A 21126-nucleotide genomic window follows, 5' to 3' on the forward strand; every position below is an offset into this window, starting at 1 on the left:
GAAAGCAATTTTGCAGTATATACTGTACACACACACACATATTGATGCTATGAGGGGAATTGCTTGCATCAATTAAGTTAAAAATTGGTTTAATCAAAGTAGGGAAAGGTTCCTCAGTTCCATTATATGAATTTAAGAAGACAGAGACTAGAAAAAGCCAGTGAAAGCTGAAATCAGCCTGGAGTACCACATGACTCTTTTCATATTAGTGAATAATGCCACAGGATGTTTTTAAAGTACCTCATACCACATTGGGATATTGAGCTTAGGAAGAAATAGCAAAAAGCCTTATGCTGGCAGGGTTGAATTTTACGTCCTTTACAAAGGGGGGGCAGGAACAGAATATGTCAAGTAGGACTGGCCTTAACTGCATTTGGCTACAAGAAATGACATGGTGGGGTGACATCTTGGGAGATCAATGGATAATGTGTGGAGAATGAACAAGAGGAAATTCACTGACTGTCTTAAAAACTGTAGTCCTCTTTGGAATACAGTGGGGTGCAAAGCTCTCCATGGCAAAATCACGTTCCTTTTTCGTTGCTCTTTTGTGGGATTAAGAATTACTGATAAACTCCAGTTTCAAAGACAAAATAGCATCCTAGAAATCTGCGATTATACGATAGCCATTTCCTATATAATTACATAGCTGGTACCATATTGTAGAATCCTAATTGCATGCTAATATAAAGCCATGCTGGTAAACACATATTTCTGTCTTCTTACTCAGTATTAATTCAGGTTCTTAATCCAAATGTATGTATGTGTGAATTTATTTCATTTCAGTACTGCTCAATAGCCAAAGCTCTCTGGGTGGTTCACAAAATTAAAACCACAAGGTACAACATAAAACAATATAAAATATGAAAGCTTAAAACCACAATATAACAGTATAACCAGAATAAAAACCTAGCTGCAATATCGAGATTTAAAATACATATTTAAAACAACAGAGCTAAAAGACTAGCTAAAATTCTTCAATGCCTGGGAAAATAAGAAGCTCTTCACCTGGTGCTGATATTTTTAATTTTTTTAATGGGGGGGGGGAGAGGTTGATGGTATTTATTTTCCAAATTAGAACTTTAATTCTTGGGTGCTCTTTAAATAGTATTAGCATGCTCTGAAAAACACAGATTAATTAATTTTATTTACTTATTTGCAATTCTAGCCTATCTTGTCCTTAAAGTTCTGGACTGCTTGCATTGCATCAATCTTTACAATTTTACATTTTTTTAAAGGAAGAAGAATAAAGAAACCAAAGAACAGCTGGACATTATGGTGGAACTCTTCCTGGAGAGAAGTAGAGGCAGCACAAACTCCCAACAGCTGTCATTTCTGTAGCCAGTGGGCAAGACAAGACCAGGTTGTCCTCTTTGCTAATGGATTATATGCTAGTCACAGTTATACTCCTGGTTACTGGGTTGGTTCCAGAGATCAAGCTTGCAGTGGGTTTTAACTGAGCAGAAAGTAACATTTGGAGATGGCAGCTCTAAATCAGAATAAACATGCTTACAATCATACTGTACAAAATATAAAATAGCTTCACCGGTGTCCTTTATCATACCAATTTCTGCTGGTACAGGAGAAATGGCCACATCACACAAAACATGTGATCAGGCGAACTGGCCAAACAGCTAAATCTCCGTTATAAACGAGGCTGCAGCTACACAGACAAAACACAAAGCTTGTGTATGGACAAGAGAGGAGAACAAGTATCTATTGAAAAACTGTTCCTTTAACAACTGGAGAAATAAAGTACCAGAAACAGCTTTGAGCACCTCTCATGTATTTCATTTATTTTCATGTATAGATATGTTCACATAAAACTTTAATTATGAAATCAGCTTAAAACATAATCATATGTAACAATTAACTGTGTATTTACTTAACATTGTAGTTCTACTGACTGCTTTAAGAACATATTTTAAACACAAATGATTTAAGGCTCCAGTCCTATGCCCACTTTCCTGGGAGTGAGGCTGATGCACTTCTGACAGGGTGTACTTCTAAGTGGATGTGTCCAGGACTGCTCTGTACAACACAGTTTTCATGCAGGCCTGTTCACAAAATGTTAGCATTAACTATTCAACAGCAAGCCTGCAGGCAAGGAATTGGAACATGGGCAATGCACCTAGGAGGGTAGCCCAGGATATGTTAATAGAGATCATGCATGGGATAGACTTCAAAAGATTCTGATAAGCATCTAGAGTAAAGATGGATCCTCTGAATCAAGACAAGGAATTTGAGCACCAAGAAATGTTGGCTTGGCATGTGCATCTGAAGATCACTACAGCCTCCCTTGATCTCGTAGCTTTGGAAGAGTTCAGATCTAGAGCCAAGCTCTGGGATGGTGGCCACTGTGGATGTGAAACTGATGGGGCTTAGCTGAACCTTGCAAGCGTTACGCATCCCTGGGGCAAAATCTGCCAGTGTTATGGCTGGCATCATCATTCCTTTGCATTGTTAAGAAGTACTTCACACCATGTGTGTCCTGTGTTTTGATCCTGGCCATCCCACATTTCTACTTTCATCTCTGGAATTGCAAGCTATAAATAAGTATCCTGCTTGGGACTGACATTTGAACTGAGAGAGAAGAATGACTGACATTTAGCCCAGGTAGCAATATTGTTATTTTCTGTGTATGTGTGCTGGGGCTTTGCTATGTCCTTCGTAGGAAAACTCTTTTCTAATACCATCCAGATCTATTAGCTCAAAATGCTTCCCTGCTCTTCAAAGGTGGCTTCAAACTGAATGGGGGCAGCTGTTTTGTTTTCATCTTAGACTATTTTTATTTATTTTTGTTAGCAAAACACAACTGAGCATCAACCAGGACTAGAACTGGCTTTTCCACTTAAGAAGAAATTGTCCCACTTTAGGTGTTCACACTTTTTCAACCTGCTAATTAATGACCACTAGATGGGCCTTTTAATTTTCTTATGGAGAGACAGGTTCCCCGTTGTTCCAACTGATAGCTGGATTTGAGTGTAAGGATAACAATCCCAGGAGAAAGATAAGTTCCCTAGGTAACAATTCCATTAGACAATATTTATTTTATTTTATTTTATTTGTACCCTGCCTTTCTACCTAGAAAATGGTACTTAAGGCAGCTTACAACCATAGATAAATAAAAATGTGATTAAAACAGTAATAAAACAAATACATTAAAAGCAAAATTAAAAACACAACAACAAAAGAAAAACAGCAGCCAACCCAAGAGTCCCACTTGCACGCCAAAGGCCTGCTTCAGTAAAAATGCCTTTGCCTGCGGATGGAAGGACAACAGAGAGGGAACAAATCTGGCCTCCCTCAGCAGGGAGTTCCACAGCCTGGGAGCAGCCACAAAGAAGGCCACCAAATGCGCCTCTGACGGTGGTAGGGTCAAAAGAAGGGCCTCCCCCAAAGATCATAAGACCCAGGCAGGTTCATACAGGAGAAGGCAGTCTTTCAGGGAGCCTGGTCCCAAGTCGGATACGGCTGTATATGTAATAACATGCTGTGAATTGTGCCTAGAAGTAGATTGATAGCCAGTGAAGCTGCTGTAACATAGGAGTCACATGCTCCCTGTAACTGGACCTGGTCAACAGTCTGGCTGCAGCATTCTGGACCAGCTGAAGTTTCTCAACAGTTTTGAAAGACAGCGCTGCATAGAGTGCATTACAGTAGTCCAAATGGGATTTAACCGAGGCATGTGTAATCATGGCTGGATCAGACGTCTCTATACTAATTGGCAATACTGATGGCAATGCTGGTCCTGGAAAAAAAAAAATCCTGTAATCAAATTCCACTACTTTCTCCCACTGAAATAAGTGGATCCAATATTCCTTTTTAAAAGATCGAAACTTAAATGTTGGTGATGAGACTCCAGTTTTGGTGCAAAATGATAAGCTAATTGCTGCATGATTTTACCACTAAAATTATTTCTGCAGAGACATGTAAGATCAACAGATAATTAGAAATGGAGTGTATGAATCCTTTCTTTTTAACATATATGAATTTGCTTGTGTAACTTCACATTTCTTTGAATAGTATTAGTCCTCAGGGACTCAACATCTAAGGCTATTTTTAAGTCTTAGGTCTTATAAACTGTTAGATCACATAATTAAAATCAATTACCAATTAAAATTAATTGATTAAAATTAAAATCAATTCTCAATTAAGGTTTGCTGCATAGGTATGAGCCCTAGTAATCTGTGTGACCTTGTGTTAGAAGATGTAGGGGTCTGTCTGTGTGAAACATGAAAGAAACAAGAAAGAGGAGGAGGGGAACATGGGCTGTTGTTTATAAAGAACAGCTACTTCAATGCTGACACTGCAGGTTGTACATTTAAAAGGTCTCTGTTCACATTTTCTCAGCACGCCAAGATATGCTGAAGAACTGGCCACTGAAATACAATTCAGGAAGCACATACATAACTTTGGAATTACACTTCGTTACATAAATAACAGCCAGATTTTTCTCAAATCCTGGCACCTTCTATGTTCCAAATTATTCTCCAGTGTGTGTGTTTTTTAAAAAGCAGTGGCACACATTGATTCTCAGGCAAGATAATAAGAGCAGTTGTTTTTTTTTATAGAATTAGTAAGGTCAAGAGAAAATGTCTTGATCCCTTGGAGATCTAAGCAGACTTACTAGGACATAGGTTCCACTGAAATAAGTCCCACTTACTTCCAAGAAAATTTGTATAAGATCGGGCTACGTGAAGCTGATTAGATCATATGCTTGATTTGTACTGTATAGAATCAGACACAAGGCCAGTTATTATCTTCATGTGAATGGCACTGAAAGCTCTTCCCCCATGTAACCCTACATGGAAGTGGTGATGTTTAAATGCCTCTCACCCTGATAGTGATGTGGTGGAGCCCTCTGTGACATATTTGCTAGACATTTTGAGGGCAAAATCACTTCTATGCATGCCAGCTTGGACACTGCAGTTACTACAGGTCAATCCTTTGGGGTGTCCAGAGCACTGTCTGGTCCTATATTGTTGGATAACTGTCAGGTTGAGGCCCAAGGTTGTGGACAAGGTGCTTGGTAGCGTTCAGCTAGCCACACATCTGTGCAATCCTTGCCTCTCATGGCTGCTGATGTCTGGCAAGGAGGGGATAGCTAGCTGGGCCCAGGAGGTAGGAAATAGCTGTTTAAGAGAGGGAGTGGTCCCAGCCTCCTTAAAGGAAGAAGCTGTGTTACCACTCCTGAAGAAACCACTGCTTAACAATTATTGGCCAATAGCAAATGTTCCCTTCTTGGGTAAGGTTCAGACTCTCTTGGATGAGAACTATTTTCTAAGTCTATGTCAATGGGGGTTCAAGCCTGGTAATAGCCCTGAAACAGCCTTGGTCGCCCTGTGAATGACCTCTGTCAGGAGAGAGAGATGGAGGAGTTCAACCCTGTTGATTCTTCTTGACCTCTTGGCAGCTTTCAGTACCATTGACAATATTATCCTTTGGGAACTGTTGTCAGATTTGAAGCATGGATGAAACTGCTTAGCAGTGGTTCCACTCTAACCTGGGCAGATGTTTTCAGAAAGTTGTGCTGGTGGATTTCTGCATGACTCTGTGGTATCTTCACTTTGGGGTGCCACAAGGTTCCATCTGATCCCCATGCTGCTTAACTTCTATATGAAACCACAAAGTGGGGTCATTCGGGGGTTTGGAGTGTGTTGTCTCTGTTTCTCCTTCTCTTCAGAGCCAGGTAAGGCTGTGGGGCTGCTTGACAATAGCCTGGTTGCAGGAATGGACTGGATGAGGGCTAGTAAAATGAAGCGTAATTCAGACAAGGAGGAGGCTGGCGAGTGGCTCCTCAGACTGTATGAGAAGGTTGCATGCCCCCTGAAAAACCAAGTGCATAGCTTCGGGGTGTTTCTAGGTCACTGATTTTGGAGGCTTGAGTGGCCTCTGTGGCAAAGAGTGTGAAGTAACTGCTCACTTTTACCAGTGGCCTTACACTGGGTTAAATATAGAAACTAGAAAAATGCTGACAAATGGATGAACTTTGAGGGCTCATCAAATGCTTAAGGGATATTTGCTTTGTTAGAAAAGCTTAGAGTGGCCAGGAGTGTGAATTTCCCCCTGTTCTCCACTGCTGGACCAGTATCAGTTATTTTTATTTTTAAATCAAGCCAGAGTAGTCTCCAAGGTTCTCTCTTTAAACTTGTTGAATAAGGGGCTCGTTCTGGAAATATTTTCAGTGTCTTTTAAAAGCTTTTCTTGTTTTTATGTGCAGGGTAACATTTGCCTTTGGAGGCCCCCTTGCCTTCATGAAGAGGAACGCCACTCTTCATCTGCGACTGGTGCTTTTAAAAGCGAGATAAAAATCTACCTTCTGTTTTAAGAAAGGGTATTATTTAAAATTTCTGCTTAAGCACACCCAGAGTTATTCCATTATGTCCAAACATGTCTATTTACTCTTTAAAAGGCAGTCCTTTTATTTAGGTCATCAGCTGTGGACTGATCCATTATTTCTTCCACCAAATTACACCCACACAATCATTCAGTCTCAAGGCCAACCCAGCCCAGGGGTGGTGGTGGAGTCTCATCAATACTGAGGGATAACTGTTGTATTTAAGGTGGAAAAAGAACCTATAGTTCTGTTCTGACCAGTAGGGAAGAGTCATAAAAGGCATGCCCCAAAGAAAATATGTGCATGCTTGGGAGAAAAGGATATGCACAACTGAAGTTTCTTTGGCTATTTCTGCTGCAGCAGCTCCCACTTCTGATGAGGCAACCATTGTTTTGTTTAAAAAGCGGCTCATACACAAATGCCAAGGTCCTGTTTGTTGTGCAGTGCAATCCTATGCAAGTTTACAGTGAAGTCAGTCCCATTGTATTTAATGGGCCTTACTCCAGGCATGCATGCATGCATAGAACTGGACTCTTAGTTAATTTCTCATAAAAATCCCTTTTCAATAATATACTTTGCCACTGTATCTTCTGCTGAAGAAGATTTTGCTCCCTCTCACATTGGCCAGGCATCTTTTTGGTCCTTGTGAGATACCAGCATTGCTGAAGCTAACCATATACCAAGGACCTGCTGAGATCCTTCGACAGGAGGCCCATGGAAGAGCAGAATGTAAATATATCTCTTGTATTTTTAAATTTTAAGAAACCAAAAGGAGGACTGTAGAGGAGGAGAGAAAGAATGTCAGGCATGGGCAACATGAGAACAGAAGGGCACCCACAGTGACCAGGAGGACTAGAACCTACACTTGAAGATTATCGGCTGGCTCCCATCATACTTAGAGTAGACCCAGTGACTAATGACTAACCTAAGTTTCATTGATTTCAATGGGTCATACCTAAGTATGACTAAATCTGGATCCAACACCTGTCCCTTTCCCAACAATCTGTATCACAACAGGTTTTAATTTTGTCAGTAGATGGGGGGGGGGAATAGTGTGTAGATACTTCAAAGTTTTGTTTATTTAAGGAAATTTATAGCCCATCCTTCCATTCTAGCCATAGTGCTCAGTGGCTTAGAACTACAAAATAAATAATAAAAGTTAACAATTAAATACAATAAAATGGGGGGGGGGAGTAAAACAGAGACAGGTACAGCAGGTGGAATTAGCTTAAAAACAAGGAGTTTTAAGTCCTACAAGCTAAATGTCAGAATCATGTCTTTTTAATCCAAAAGGAGGAAAGAAATAAACACTGACCATTCCCTTTTTAAAATCTGCAATGATGAACTGACAGACAACAAGGACAAAATATCAGATGCTGCATAGGAGCCAAGAATTCTGGCAATAAAGTGTTTGGAGATTTATGCTAGAAAAATGACAACATCCTAAACAATCCCCTTTAAAATGTCTGTTGCCTGTGTGTCTTTAAAAGTAAAAATAACAATGTAGCTTATTTCATTTGTGTGCCTTGGTCCGTCTTACTGATAGCATGGAAATGTCAACACCTACGCTTATTTTTAAAATGTTTTGTGTTGACTGGATTAAAAAAAAATACAACATGTTTGTGGATTTATTTTTCAGAGATATTCCAAACCGAAGTAACCTGTAACTTGTAATACATTGAATGTATATTTAGCAGAAGTTTCATTTGGCTCAGCATCATTTTTGTTGCCGGGGAAAACAATTCTATTATCCCTCAAGAGAGTATGCAATTGTATAAACACTAAACTTTGGTCAAATTTATGATCTCAGATGCATCCGACTAAATCCTAAGCAGACCCCTTGGAGACACTGGACTTAGGCTGAGGAAAGCGAGACTGAAATCTGAACCAAGGCTGGTTTTTAAACGAGGGCACCATCTTTTTCTATTGTGCTTTATCCGAAGGCATTCCTGGCATCTTTCACTCTGATCAATCTTCTTGAATCTCCTCCCCTCTCTCCCATGATTAACATTCCTGCTGAAATTGGGAATTAGTTCCACTTTACAGAGAATATGATGCAGCTGTATATATTGGATCAAAATACTGCCAAATGTAGTATAACCTAACAGCCACCAGTTGCAACATTTATTCCTTTGCATATTCTTATAGAGAGACAAGTCTGCTGGATGTCTAATCTGTCCTAAATGAAGAACATAGATAGATCTCGCTTTATCAGACAGCTTCAGTCTACTTTAGGACATAACCAAACAGAGTTACGGACACTAAGTGGATCAGCAGTCTCAAGGTCTGTGTTTTGGGGAGCCACCCAATTTTACAGAGTAGAGAAAGAAAGGCAGAATTGTCTGGCCAGGCCCTGTCCCAGGTGGCCCATTGGTTCTTCCTGACCTGGGAACCAATAGGTTCCATGTCGAACTTGAGTCTTAGTCTGGGCAACAACGGGACTAGACCAGATCTCTGTGGTTTTCTAGTTCTGTCCATGTCAGTGGTGGCTCATGAAGGTAATAGGCTTTTGCCACTGAGCAGTGGTAGATGGGAAGAGGTTCAGCTATTGGGTGGTATAGAAATAAATAAATAATAAAACCTGTCCCCATTACCTTCATGAGCTAGTAGTGGTGGTATGGACACTGCTAGCCCAGCACCAGCTGAGTGCCCAGTGTGGACAGCTGGGTCCTGGTGTCTCTGCTGGTTGGTTCCTGTTGTATCTCCTTGCCTGCTTATGCCCTGCCAGCATCTGTGCTGCAGCCCCTCCCCTGTCTTTGGATTGAAGTAAGAGAGGGGGGTTGAGGGAAATGTTCTGGCAGGCTGTTCCAGGCTTAAGGGGCAGCAAGGGAGAAAGGGCAGTCCTGTTTCAGGGAGCAAGTGACTGGACAAGAGAATGTCAAGGTAGGGATGTGATGGAATATCATTATAGAGAAATAATGGGGTCATGGTCATGGAAGGTTCTGAAGGAAAGAAAGAGGAGCATGTGCAGAATCTGAGAGCAGATGGAAGCCAGTGTAGGGAACGTAGGAGGGCCAGTGTGGCATACTGGTTAAAGTATTGGACTGGGACTCGTGAGACCAGGGTTCTAGTCCCCACTTGGCCATAAAGCTCACTGGGCCAGTCACTGCCTCTCAGCCTAACCTACCTCATAGGTTTGTTGTGAGGATTAAATGGAGCGGAGGACTACGTAAGCCACCTTGGGTTCCTTGCAAGAGGAAGAAAGGCAGGATATAAATGTAATAATAAATAAATAAAATCATGTGGTCAGAGTAATGAGAGAGGGGAATAATTTTGACAGCTGAGTGCTGGACAGACTTGAGCAAACCAAGACCAGAGAGGAGGAGGTTGGAGTAGTCCAGGCAAGAGAAGAGTTGATCAGGGTGTGGACCAGAGATTTTGCTGAGGGGCCCGAGAGGAAGGCTTGAATTTTTCTGATGTTGGAAAGGAAGAAGCAACAACATCTGGCAGCAGACTGGATGTGAGGGGCAAAAGTGAGAGAGGAGTTAAACAGAAACACACGCACGCACACACGGCTTACTGCCTGATCAAAACAGTGGGTTGTGAAGTTGTTATCAAAATGTGCACCTGTGTAGGGGAGTGGATTTGCTGCCAGTGCAGTGACAGAATGTCCCAAGCAGTCCTCCTCTACCTGGGGGAAAAAATTAGATTCTTTAGGGTTTGACATATTCCACAGAATATAAGAATAGCTTAATTATCCAAAGACAATACAAATACTTTCTGAACACACAAACAGAAATCACTTATGATTAAACAGACCAGTGGTCTCTAAATATGTTCTATAAACCCTGGCACAGGGCACAGGAGGCCAGTCTACCAAGCAATTCTGAATTACTCCTGGAGATACATTATATGGAAGACAAGCCAGAAATCCCAAGCAACAATTCAGTGTTTCTTGTTAGTTTCCATGTGGAAAAAGCCCCAAATTTGATTAGGGTGTTTAACAGCTTGCCTCCTTTTAGCCACTAGGTGGCAACAAACATGGAATTTTCAGAATTTTATGCAAAATACAACTACATGATAAAGTCAAGCAATTTGGTACCATATTCGCACAGTAACAAGTCCCACGTCTGTCAATTTAAGGTTTAGCAACCCATTCTATTTTATTATGCATGCTTCTACTATCAAACTCTTATTCATATACTTAATTTTATTGATTTTAATATTTCATTAAAATATTTATACCCTGCTTTTCTATTTAAACTGCTTACCACAAATATGAAGACAATAAAATGTAACAAAATAATAATCAATTATGAATTTTAAAAAGACAAGAGGGCAGCAGATAAAAGCAGAGCTGAGCTGAAATTTTTGGCAACAGCTTTTTCTTCCAAGAAAGGGGCAGGGCAAAAACAGTGTCCAATGTTGGTCCTACTTAGAGTAGACCCATTGAAATGAATGAGACTTCAGTTAGTCACAACTAACTTAAGTCCCATTCATTTCAATGGGTCTACTCTATGTAGGATTAAAATTGGATATTACCCACGGAAAATAAATTTTTGAGAGGGCAGCTGAGAAGTGCATCTAAACATTTTCAGTGGTGACTTTGTTTTTAAAACAAAAGTTTCCCCACTACCTCAAGCAGCAATGGACATACAAGAAGCAACCCATGGTATGGCCATTTCCTCCTACAACTGCTTGGAATTCCTTAGAATGACTGTACATCATGACATAGCACCATTCAAAGTGAGGCATTCTGGATGAATAGGGTAGCTTTCTGGGATGCCTGTTGCAGCTCTGTGGATGCTTGGAGCAGAGCAATTAAGGTTTTAAAAAAAGAACATGGAGGGGGAAACAACACTATTACTGCTACTTGTCTCAGTAAGCCCACTACCTTGAAATTTTTAAAGAATTTCTCCTGTCCCCTGAAGAAATCACTGAAATGCTCCCCCAGTTTTGTGGGCTGGAAATGGGCCTGCAGAAGTGGGGCAGCATTTCTGGCTTAGCGTTAGATAAAAGTAGTGGAGGCTGGTGGCACCAATTTTGGTGGGTCTGTGAATGTGTTTCAGTCAGAATCAGCCAGAATTCTGAAGGAGCTATCCAAGGAGCTTGACTGAAACCCAGAATGGATTCACAGACACACCAAAATTGGAGCCACCAGCCTCCATTGGATAAAAGTAACCATAAAAGTTTATTCTCCAAAGAGTCAGTAAAACAATCATCAGCTCAGCAGTTCAAATGCCTGCTTGAAAAGGAAGGCCTACATAAGATGGTGAAAACCCATCAGAGAGCAGGGTAAGAAGGACCTCCAAAGCTTAGGCATGGCCACAGAGAAGGGGGCTGTCTTCAGGAGCGTTGTTGTGCAAAGTTAGGGCAGTTTTGAGTTCCTTCACGACAGATGACGTCATCACCAATCCACTCCCAACCAGCAGCTTCCCACTTGAAAAGCTGCATTTTCTGAAACTCCTTTTACTCCGACTTTTTTTTTTTTTAACTGAAAGTGGCTCTCAGTTTTACCATGGTGTGCCATGCCCGCCCGCCCACCCCCCAGCACTAAATCCTGGGCATGCCTCATTCCCTCTTGTTTCCCCAATGGAAGGAGTTTTCCCATTTAGAAAATCCACAGGAGCGTAGCAGAGACCCCTCACATTACTGTAGTAGTGGGGACACTCAGTCACCTTAGGTAGCCTGCTTTTGATCTTTAACATATCTCCCCTTCTGTGCATGTTTACTCAGAAGTAAGAAATAAATCTCGCTCTCCCGCAGTGAAATGGTTAAAGACTAACTTTAGTAACTTTTCCTGAAGTGCTCTTTCGCTTCTTCAATGCTCTCTTAAATCGTTATTGCAATGTTGTGCTTCTTTGATGTTGTGTAGTTTCTCTGTAAAGTCCCCTCTCTCCTTTATCACTTTATCGCAGTAATGATCTTCTGGGTTTATGGGAGCTTCTCACTGCAAGCAGGGAGAAGGAGAAAAGGGGCATTGAAAGGGGAGGGAGGGTTGGAAGCAACAGGCAAAAGTGTACACATGGGGGAAAATGTGGTGGGAGCAATAACTCCGCAGCAGATTGCTGGGATGTGGCAAAATTGGGGTGGGATGGAGCACTCAGGAGCCTTCAGATGCTGCACTGAAGAACTGGGGATTTTGGTTTCTTTAGAGAAATCTACACACATGGGGAAATTAGTTGCTCTCCGTTCATAATGTAGTAGCAGGGGGGAGCCTGGACAGGGGCGGGAAACAAGCCTCTCTCATTGGTTGAGCAGCCCCTGCTAGGTTGATGACATTCAGTTCTACTCCCCCCATCCCACCCAGAAGTATGTTCCTTTCAAGCGCTGAAAACCAGATTTTAAAGTTAGGCTACACTGGGTTTATCTTGCTTCATGAGTCCCTGACAGACCAACGCCGATTCCATGAAAATCCGGGTAATACTCCAACGCGCTTCTCATTCCGTTGTCATGAAGATCCCCCCAAGGACCTCTCCCTTCTATGAAATTCTTGTTGTCTATCCAGTTGTTACTGTCCAGATTTGAGAGTTTTGCATAGGAATCAGGATTCATTTTCCAAGTTGTTACTAATACGTTTAACCATATTAATGGTTTAATATGGTTAAACGTATTAGTAACAACTTGGAAAATGAATCCTGATTCCTATGCAAAACTCTCAAATCTGGACAGTAACAACTGGATAGACAACAAGAATTTACCGTATTAATATTCCATAGGACTGACATGGTAGGAAGCCATTCCAGTGGTCACCAGAGTGCAACTTGACCTTCCAAGAGCAACCCCTGCCCCCAACAAAAAAATCTTGTGAAGGCTCTTGTCTCAGGCCACAATATTCATCTTAGATACTGATGTTAAGTGCTATGGAATGCAGGTAGCTTTGGCTAAGGAACATGCGTAAGCTAATAAGACATTAAGTGTCACAGGCTGTGTTTCCATGACAATGGAAGGAGAAGCTAATGGAGGAGTGCTGGATTTTTTAAAAGGAATCGGCTCTGCTGCGAGCAGGGTTCCACGAGCAGATTCTCTGCAACAGTAAAAATCACTTCACAGAACATACTTCCTGGTGGGGGTGGGGGTTGGAGTGAATGTCATCTGACTGGCAGGGGCTGCTCAACCAATAAGGCAAGAGGCTTCCCCCCTCCCCCCTTTCTCCTTTCCCCTGAAAGTCCAGATGCACCTGCATTTCAGGAGCAAGCCTCATTGAGCGCAATGGGAGTTACTTCTAAGTAGACATACATATGCTCATGCTAGGAAAGGGGGGGGAACACAAAGACGGAAACCAGCCCCCATTTTAACCCACAGGACCTCATTGACCACAATAGGAGTTACTTCTGAGGAGACAGTAATGGGTTTGTTGTGGGAAAGAGAGAAGTAAACACAAAGACAGAAACCAGCCCCCATTGTAATCTGCAGGATATCTATAAGGAAGCTGTGAAGTACTTACTTCCCAAGGCAATGAACTGGAGGAGCCTCCAGATCTCACACTTTATCAAAGAATTGGGCTTTAAAGTGTGCTATTTCAATCGAGGGGAAATCTCTGTAAGTTCTGTTGTGGACATTCAAAGGCACGCCTCATTCACTGCAATGAGAGTTACTTCTGAGGAGACACTAATGGGTTTATTGTGGGAAAGAGATGGAAACCAGCCCCATTTTAACCCACAAGATCTCTATAAGGAAGTTGTGAAGGAGTTACGTCCTAAGGCAATGGATCGGAGCCTCGGGAGATCATGCTTAATCGCATTTAAGGAATTGGGCTTTGATGTGTGTCAACTGAGGGGCTTCTCTGTTATTTCTGTGGTCACTGAGAGGGCAAGCCTCCTTCAGCACAATGGCAGGAAACACCCCTTGACTGGGGTCATGGTGAAAGGTACACCCCTGGGCAGGGCTAGCATACCCGAGGTCAATGCAGGGGTTGGGGCACACCGCAACTATACCAGGGAGAACCCGACTTGAGGAAAAGAATTGGACTTTAAGCAGTCTCAGGAAATCCAGGTTTTCCCTGATAAGCTCCAGGGGGGCTGCTGGATGGCCACGACGTCATGTATCACTAACGACTTCAACATGCGGCCGGCTCAGACTAAATCGCTGGTGGAAACACCCCCACAGAAAATAACTCCTGCACCATTTCAATAAAATAATTCCTTCCATGATTATAATAAAGAATAATTAGCCCAAATTGACAGAAGCAAGCAGCAGTGTGAGAGAAAACTCATAGGAAGAAATAGCTGGGTTAGGTGTTTAAGGCATTTGTTTAAGGGAGAAAATAATTGGCGTGCCTGAAACGATGGAATGCTTACCTTGGGAAAAAGGAATTCTTTGAACTGAAAATATGCAATAAAGCCGATGTGCAGCCTATGGTGACTTCACAAGCAGGTGTAAGAAGGAAACCACATGCAAACGAAATTTTTCCCTGGGAGAAGTCTACACTGACATCCTACTTAAAGCTGTGCAGATGGTGCAGCTACTAAATCAGAGCTACATAACTTTGTAAAAAGCCTGGATGCAGGGCGCAAGCATAATTTTGGGGCAGCCTTGTACAAACTTGTAACACAGGCTCCCTCTCACACACCCACCACAATCCCCTCCCATACATACAATCGCCAGAGTTTCTCTTTTAATTTTGAAATTGCATTTCCCATGCTTCTGAAATTACACCATGGCTCACACTGGGACTTTTCTACAGTGCCCCCCAAACACCCCCCCTTTGCTATTCTTGTTTAAAGTAACATCTAGCCTGAAGGTGAGTCTAACAAAGCTTGCTGTCTATTTTGTAACTTTTTGGTTGGTCTTAATAAAGGATCAGTTCAGTTCAGTTCAGTCCTCGACAGCCAACCAGGCTTTTGCATATATATCAGACTAACAACAGAGCAAGAAAAATTCACAGTGTCAATACAAGAAAATCAAGCTAGATATGATAACAGGAAAATAAGTAATAATTGAACAAATCACCAACAACGGATTTGTATACAAAAATATTAAATTAATTAAAATAGCTCAATAACCTATATTATTGTCTTGTCAAGATAAAAAAAATTCCTCTTCCCTAGACCCAACGTAACAATTTAGGAGTGCAGTATGTCACAAAATAATCTGTCCCAGCCAATAAAATTATGATTTTATTTAAAGAGGAGTTATGTCTAATACCAGCAGTAAGGAGATCAAAGGACCGAGTGGTTACAATGGGCATTCCAGAAAGAAGCATACCAGACCCTATCCCTGCTGGAATCCAACTGGACAATATTTATTTGCTCTATGTTGGTCACTATAGTATAGTGTCCTTTAACTGCCATTAACTGCAGGGTGTTTAATCTGCATTTAGTTAAGAACCATCTGAAACCATATGGGCAGATAAAAGACAAATATGGGGCAATTTCCCAAGAAGGACTGTAAAATCTTTATACAGCATTTTGGAATAATAGCCATTAGTGCAGTAGTAGTCTGGTAGCCAGCACTGATCAGACAACTTGAGGCTTCCAGATGGGCAGTGTCATAATACATTGTAATCAAATAGGCCAGTGAAAAAACAGTTTAGAAATAGTTTCATGCATTCTGGTGGCCCATGATTCTGCCCCTATGTCTACAAGTGCCAGTAAAATGAGAGGAGAGGCCTGTTGAAAAATTGTCTTAAGCCAGAAATAAATAGCTACCTTCTTGGCTAAAGTTCACACAGTTTCCCTTCGGACAATTGCCTTGAGGCACTACCCTGGCAATGTCTTGGATCCAGAGTGGCGGTTAGTGGACTTCCACTTACAGTGGAGGAAGGGAGTGGCAAGGTGATCTCTGTGATATCTCCTTTCCCAGCAGCGTCCTGTGCCTCCAGGACACTCTCCAGAGCAGCACGAGAGGTGACACTGTGGGATGGGGGAGATGCTTCCCCACTCCCTTCCTCTGCTGGATCCAGGTGCCTTCCATGAACAGAATGGCCACTCTGATCCAACCCTATGCTGAGATTTTTTTTTTTATCCCAATGAACCAACGCAGCTGCAAACATTTTATAACCAGACTCATTCGCTTTAACCTTTATGTTTCTGGTCTTTTTCATTGCAAAATAATGAATTATCTCCCCAGAGGTCACATTTGATAGCCGAATAGATAGGTAGCATAACCATTCTTGCCCCATAATAGAATGCCTATAGTTTTTAGTGATTGCTAGCTAGAAGAAACTTCTTTCAGCTTCTGCCACAGTCACTGGCAGTGTGCAAAAAATCCATACAGCTATGCACTAAAAAGTAGTTGCAATTTTTTTTGGTAAATCTAATTTAATAAGATAGCTGGCAGTAGTTTATGCTCTTTTCCAAAAGTAGACTTGAAGATTTTTTTCCACAAGATTCCCTTATGGAAAATATTTTTCGCCAAGTATTTCCCCCCACGATGCAACATTTCACAAGGGAAATTCCCCCAAAGAGCTGTGAACTTACTCACATATATTTTGGGCCTGTAAATCCTACCAGCACCACTGACCCCGATTACCACTGATCCTAATGCTTTCTCCCTCCTACCCAGTGGTGCAGCGAGGTAATTTAACAGTCTAATGCATCCCCCCCACTTAGATGGCCATGTGTTTTACTTCTGTTGTGAAGCCCACAACCAACATCTATTTCTCTTCTTAACCAACTACCATTTCACACTTCACAACTGATTTGTTAGAACAACAAAACTGTTTGCCAATCTTGATTTTTAAAAAATATATACTCTGAGCACATGCAGTTTTGCATTTTAAACTCACTTAAATCATAGCACCATCATGACTGCAGGAATAAAATGGAGTTTGCTTCTGCTGCCCCAATGCCCTCATCACTTGCTGCTCTCTGGGTCCTCATTCGGGGGGGGGGGCTGTGCTGTGGGGCCCTGGACTTTGGTCCATCCCCTAACTGCACCACTGCTCCTATAAGCTATCTCTCCCTCCTGCCTATGCAGCGGGAAACTCTGGTACTAGTAATTCTTGGGGGAGCATGTCACATAGGAGACCACAAAAATTCTCTCTCTCTCAAGCCACAAGTCTCCTCTGAATCAGATGGAAAGGAGAAATAGAACTGGATGTCATCCGCATACTGGTGGCCCTTCACACCAAAGCCCTGGATGACCCCACTCAGCACTTTCATGTAGATACTAAACAGCATGTGAGACAAAACTGAGCTCTGCAGAACTCCATACAATAAGGATCATGGGGCAAAGCAGTAGCACCTTCTGGAACTGACCTCCAGACAGGGACTGAACCACTGGAATGTAGTCCCTGTAAATCCCAACCCAGATAACCAGTCCAGAAGGATACTATGGTGAATTGTACTGAAAGCTACTGAGAGGTCCAAGATAATTAATAGGGTGGCACTCCTCCTGGCACAGGTTATCCATCAGGATGACCACAATGGTTCCAGTGTGAAGACAAAGTCAGAACCAGACGGAAATGGGTCCTGATAATCAGTGCCCTGTATGAGTACCTGGAGCTGCACAGTCTCTACCTGTTTGAGCAGCTTGCCCTGTTTAAACAATCTGAACTTTTTTTTTCTCAACTGGCTAATAGTTTGAACTATCTTTTGAATTTAGAGAGAGCTTCTTTAGGAGTGGTCTCATGACCAGCTCTTTTCAGATGGTGAAAACTACTCCCTCTGGCAAGGAGGAATCAATCACATCCTAGACCTAGCTGTCTTCCCTCTTCTGCTAGTTGGGAATCTGATAACAGGAGAGGGAAGGGTCAAGCAGACCGGTGGTTGGAAGAAGCCCTCCAAGCATCTTGTTCACATCCTTGAGCCTATTTGAAATTCATCCAACAAAATAGGGCTAGGCAGTGATCTGGCCACATCCAGTGGCTGAACTGCATCCAGGTCAAGGTGAATGTGAGTGATTTTATACCTGAAGTGCTTAGCAAACAAGCCACAGTGGACTTCTGAAACCAAACTGGAGAAGGCTGTAAACCACTTGAAAATGCTCTGAAGGACAGAGCTGCGCAGATGCAATGTGAAAGGGGAGGCATGACACCACCAAAGAGTAGGCCTGAAGGTGGTGTGTTCAGACATACTTGCTCTGAGTTTTCTGCCACTTGCATTCAAACTGTGTAATCCCTTCTGCTTCATTGCTCCAACTAGTTTCCTGGTAAAGGAAGATTTCTGTACCAGGGCTGGGCTGGGCTCTATTCAGTGGGAGAAGATGATTAGCAATGATCACGTCAACTTCCTGACCTGACAGAGTGACAAGGTCACTCAGTGACCTTGTCACTCAGTGACAAGGTCAACAGGAGCGTCATCTGTGCCAATTGAAAATGCCCCATCTGGATCCATCAGCCTTGGGGGTGGGGAAGAGAGATTGTTCTAGTAGGCCCTCTACCCCTGCAGAGGGAGGTAGTTACTGCAAGGCTAAACCTCCCTAGGTAGTCGAATTAACCTTACCATAATATGAGTTAACTTCACTGTAATATGCCATTGAAATCATCACAGTGACACTATGTCAGATGTATAAAGAAGACAGTACAACTTTTTTGGCTTCCTGTTTCTTGTTTAGTCTATTTCCTGGATGCTTTTCAAATGAATTTTGTATATAGAAATTTTGAGCTGTGAAAAACTGATGAGCTGAGATGAATAAAGAACGTGTGCGTGAGATTTCTTATTCATAGCAATTTGAAACCAAATTATGATTTCTGGAGGTTTAAATCAGTTGTGTGCATGTGCGTGTGTGTATTGTACCAGTAAGAAAAACAGAAAGTATTTGTTATCAGGAGCAGATGCCTAGCTGGGGACATTTTCCATCAGATACTTCATATCTGATAATAGCAACAACAAAAACATTTGCTTTTATCTTTGCATCTTAAAAAAAATCCCCCTTTTGCTTGTATTTAGTCTATTTTGTGAGTGTCTTCAGATTGGGTTTACATTATTTTTGATCAAATGGAACATTTCAGCACGGTGGTATGTAACACTAAATTAAAATGAAATATTTTATGATATTTCATGATGATACTTTATTACAATATAATGAGAATGTTTTCCTTTCCCTTCAGATACATCCCCGCCCCCTTTTACCATACAGCTGGTCCATCATATTCTCTGGTTTTGTCATTGCATCCATTGTATTTGTTTTTATTATGTATGTCCCCCTGAGAGTTTGGCTATAAGGCAACTCATAAATTGAAATGATGATGACACTTCTCTGCCAGTGATCCAAACTGCTCTTTATTATCAAATGTGGCCAGGCTGCCCAAACTGGCAGATATTGTTGATCTTTCTCAATAGTGGCAGAATCAGAAAAATATATTGCGGGGAGGGCAGAGCAGCGGCCAAAAAATATTGGGAGGGGCAAGCTTTTTTGCATGTTAGATTTCTGAAATAAAGTAAATAAACATGGGAACTGGGGGCAAACAACTTGGTGGGGAGAAACTTGCCTCTGTCACACTCCCGGTGGAACCTACGCTTCTCATTAGGTTAGGCCACTGTGGTGTCATGAGAACCAGGCATTCCAGAGCTCAGCCCTGAGTCAAGCCCCTAAACAACACCGCCTTACACCAAATGTTCTTGTTAAGCCTTGGGAGAGGCTGTTGTGCCTCCGTTCCTGCAAACAGTAGGGCTTTTGTAGCTGTTAGCTGGCTGCTAATATATTCCTTCCCTGGTTATGGTGCTCAAGTGGTTGGTTGCCCTGATGGATTATTTATGCTAGGAGAAAGAGGGTGTGCGACTAGTGATTCTCCTGGACCTCACACTGGCTTTTGATGGGAAATGGTGGGAATGTGTTTCAGTAGTTCTGTTTCTACCTCAAGGGCCAATTCCAAAAAGTGGTGCGGGGGACTACTACTTGACTCCCTGACATTTACACTCTGAGGCCTGCAGACAGGGCCAGCTCTGTCATTGGGCAGAGTGGGGCAACTGCCTCAGGCAGCAGAAGCTAAGAGGCAGCAGTGGGAGTCCCCCAGCCATTCTACTCTCTTAGGAGGACAAAGCTGTGTGTGCCTCACAGCCTGTCCTACATCCCCTAAACTAGCCTGCTTCCCTCGGGTGTGATGGAGGACTCTATCCTGTTGCCAGTGTTGAAATAAGGTTCTAGTGATAGTCCAGCTGGTTTCTGTACCTGGAATGGAAGGGTATAGGGTTCTATCCTTGCTATCAACATCTATGTGACACTGTTGAGGTCATCTGGAAGTGTGGGGTGTGGTGTCATCAATATGCAGATGAAACCCTGCTCTATTTCTCTGTTTCATTAAAGTCAGGTGAAGCAGTGAAAGAGCTAAATCAGTGTTTGGCCACAGTAATGGACAGGATGTGGGCCAACAAACCGAAGATCAATGCAGATATGATAGAGGTAACATGATTGGGGGCTTCATCGCCCCAGGGGAGTGGTGTCCATCTTGTACTAGATGGAGTTCACTTCCAAAGCATGCAGTAACTTTTATCAGCTTATGCTGGTGTGCCAGCTGCAAACTACCTGGGCAGAGATAGCCCCGTGCTCTGATAGCTTCCAGGTCAGATTACTCCGCAGAACCTCTCAAATGTTTTGAAGTGGGCATGGAAATGTGTTATTTGCTTAAATCAGAAAGGCACAGAATCATTATTTTCACACTGTTTTAAGACTAAATTTAAGCCCTGCTGATTAAAAAAAAAAATCATGCTCTTAAGACTGGGCTGCTCTATTAGTCTTTGTGTTTTATTACTGTTCTGATTTGTTTTACCTATATTTGTTTTAGTATTTTATTTTTATGTAAACTACCCTGGGAATGTCTATCGAAGGGTATGGTATAAACTTATTTAAAAAAACAAACACACAAATTATAGGATTAAATCTACAGATTCAAAGAATCAGACCAAAGCCAAGTGGATCTTTTTGGGGAATGGGTATCATATACTATAATAGGAACTTGCCAGTTT

The sequence above is a fragment of the Heloderma suspectum genome, chromosome 3 (assembly GCF_057233095.1).
Source record: "Heloderma suspectum isolate Gila_16-S chromosome 3, 16-S_ref, whole genome shotgun sequence".
NCBI classification, from domain to species: Eukaryota; Metazoa; Chordata; class Lepidosauria; order Squamata; family Helodermatidae; genus Heloderma; species Heloderma suspectum.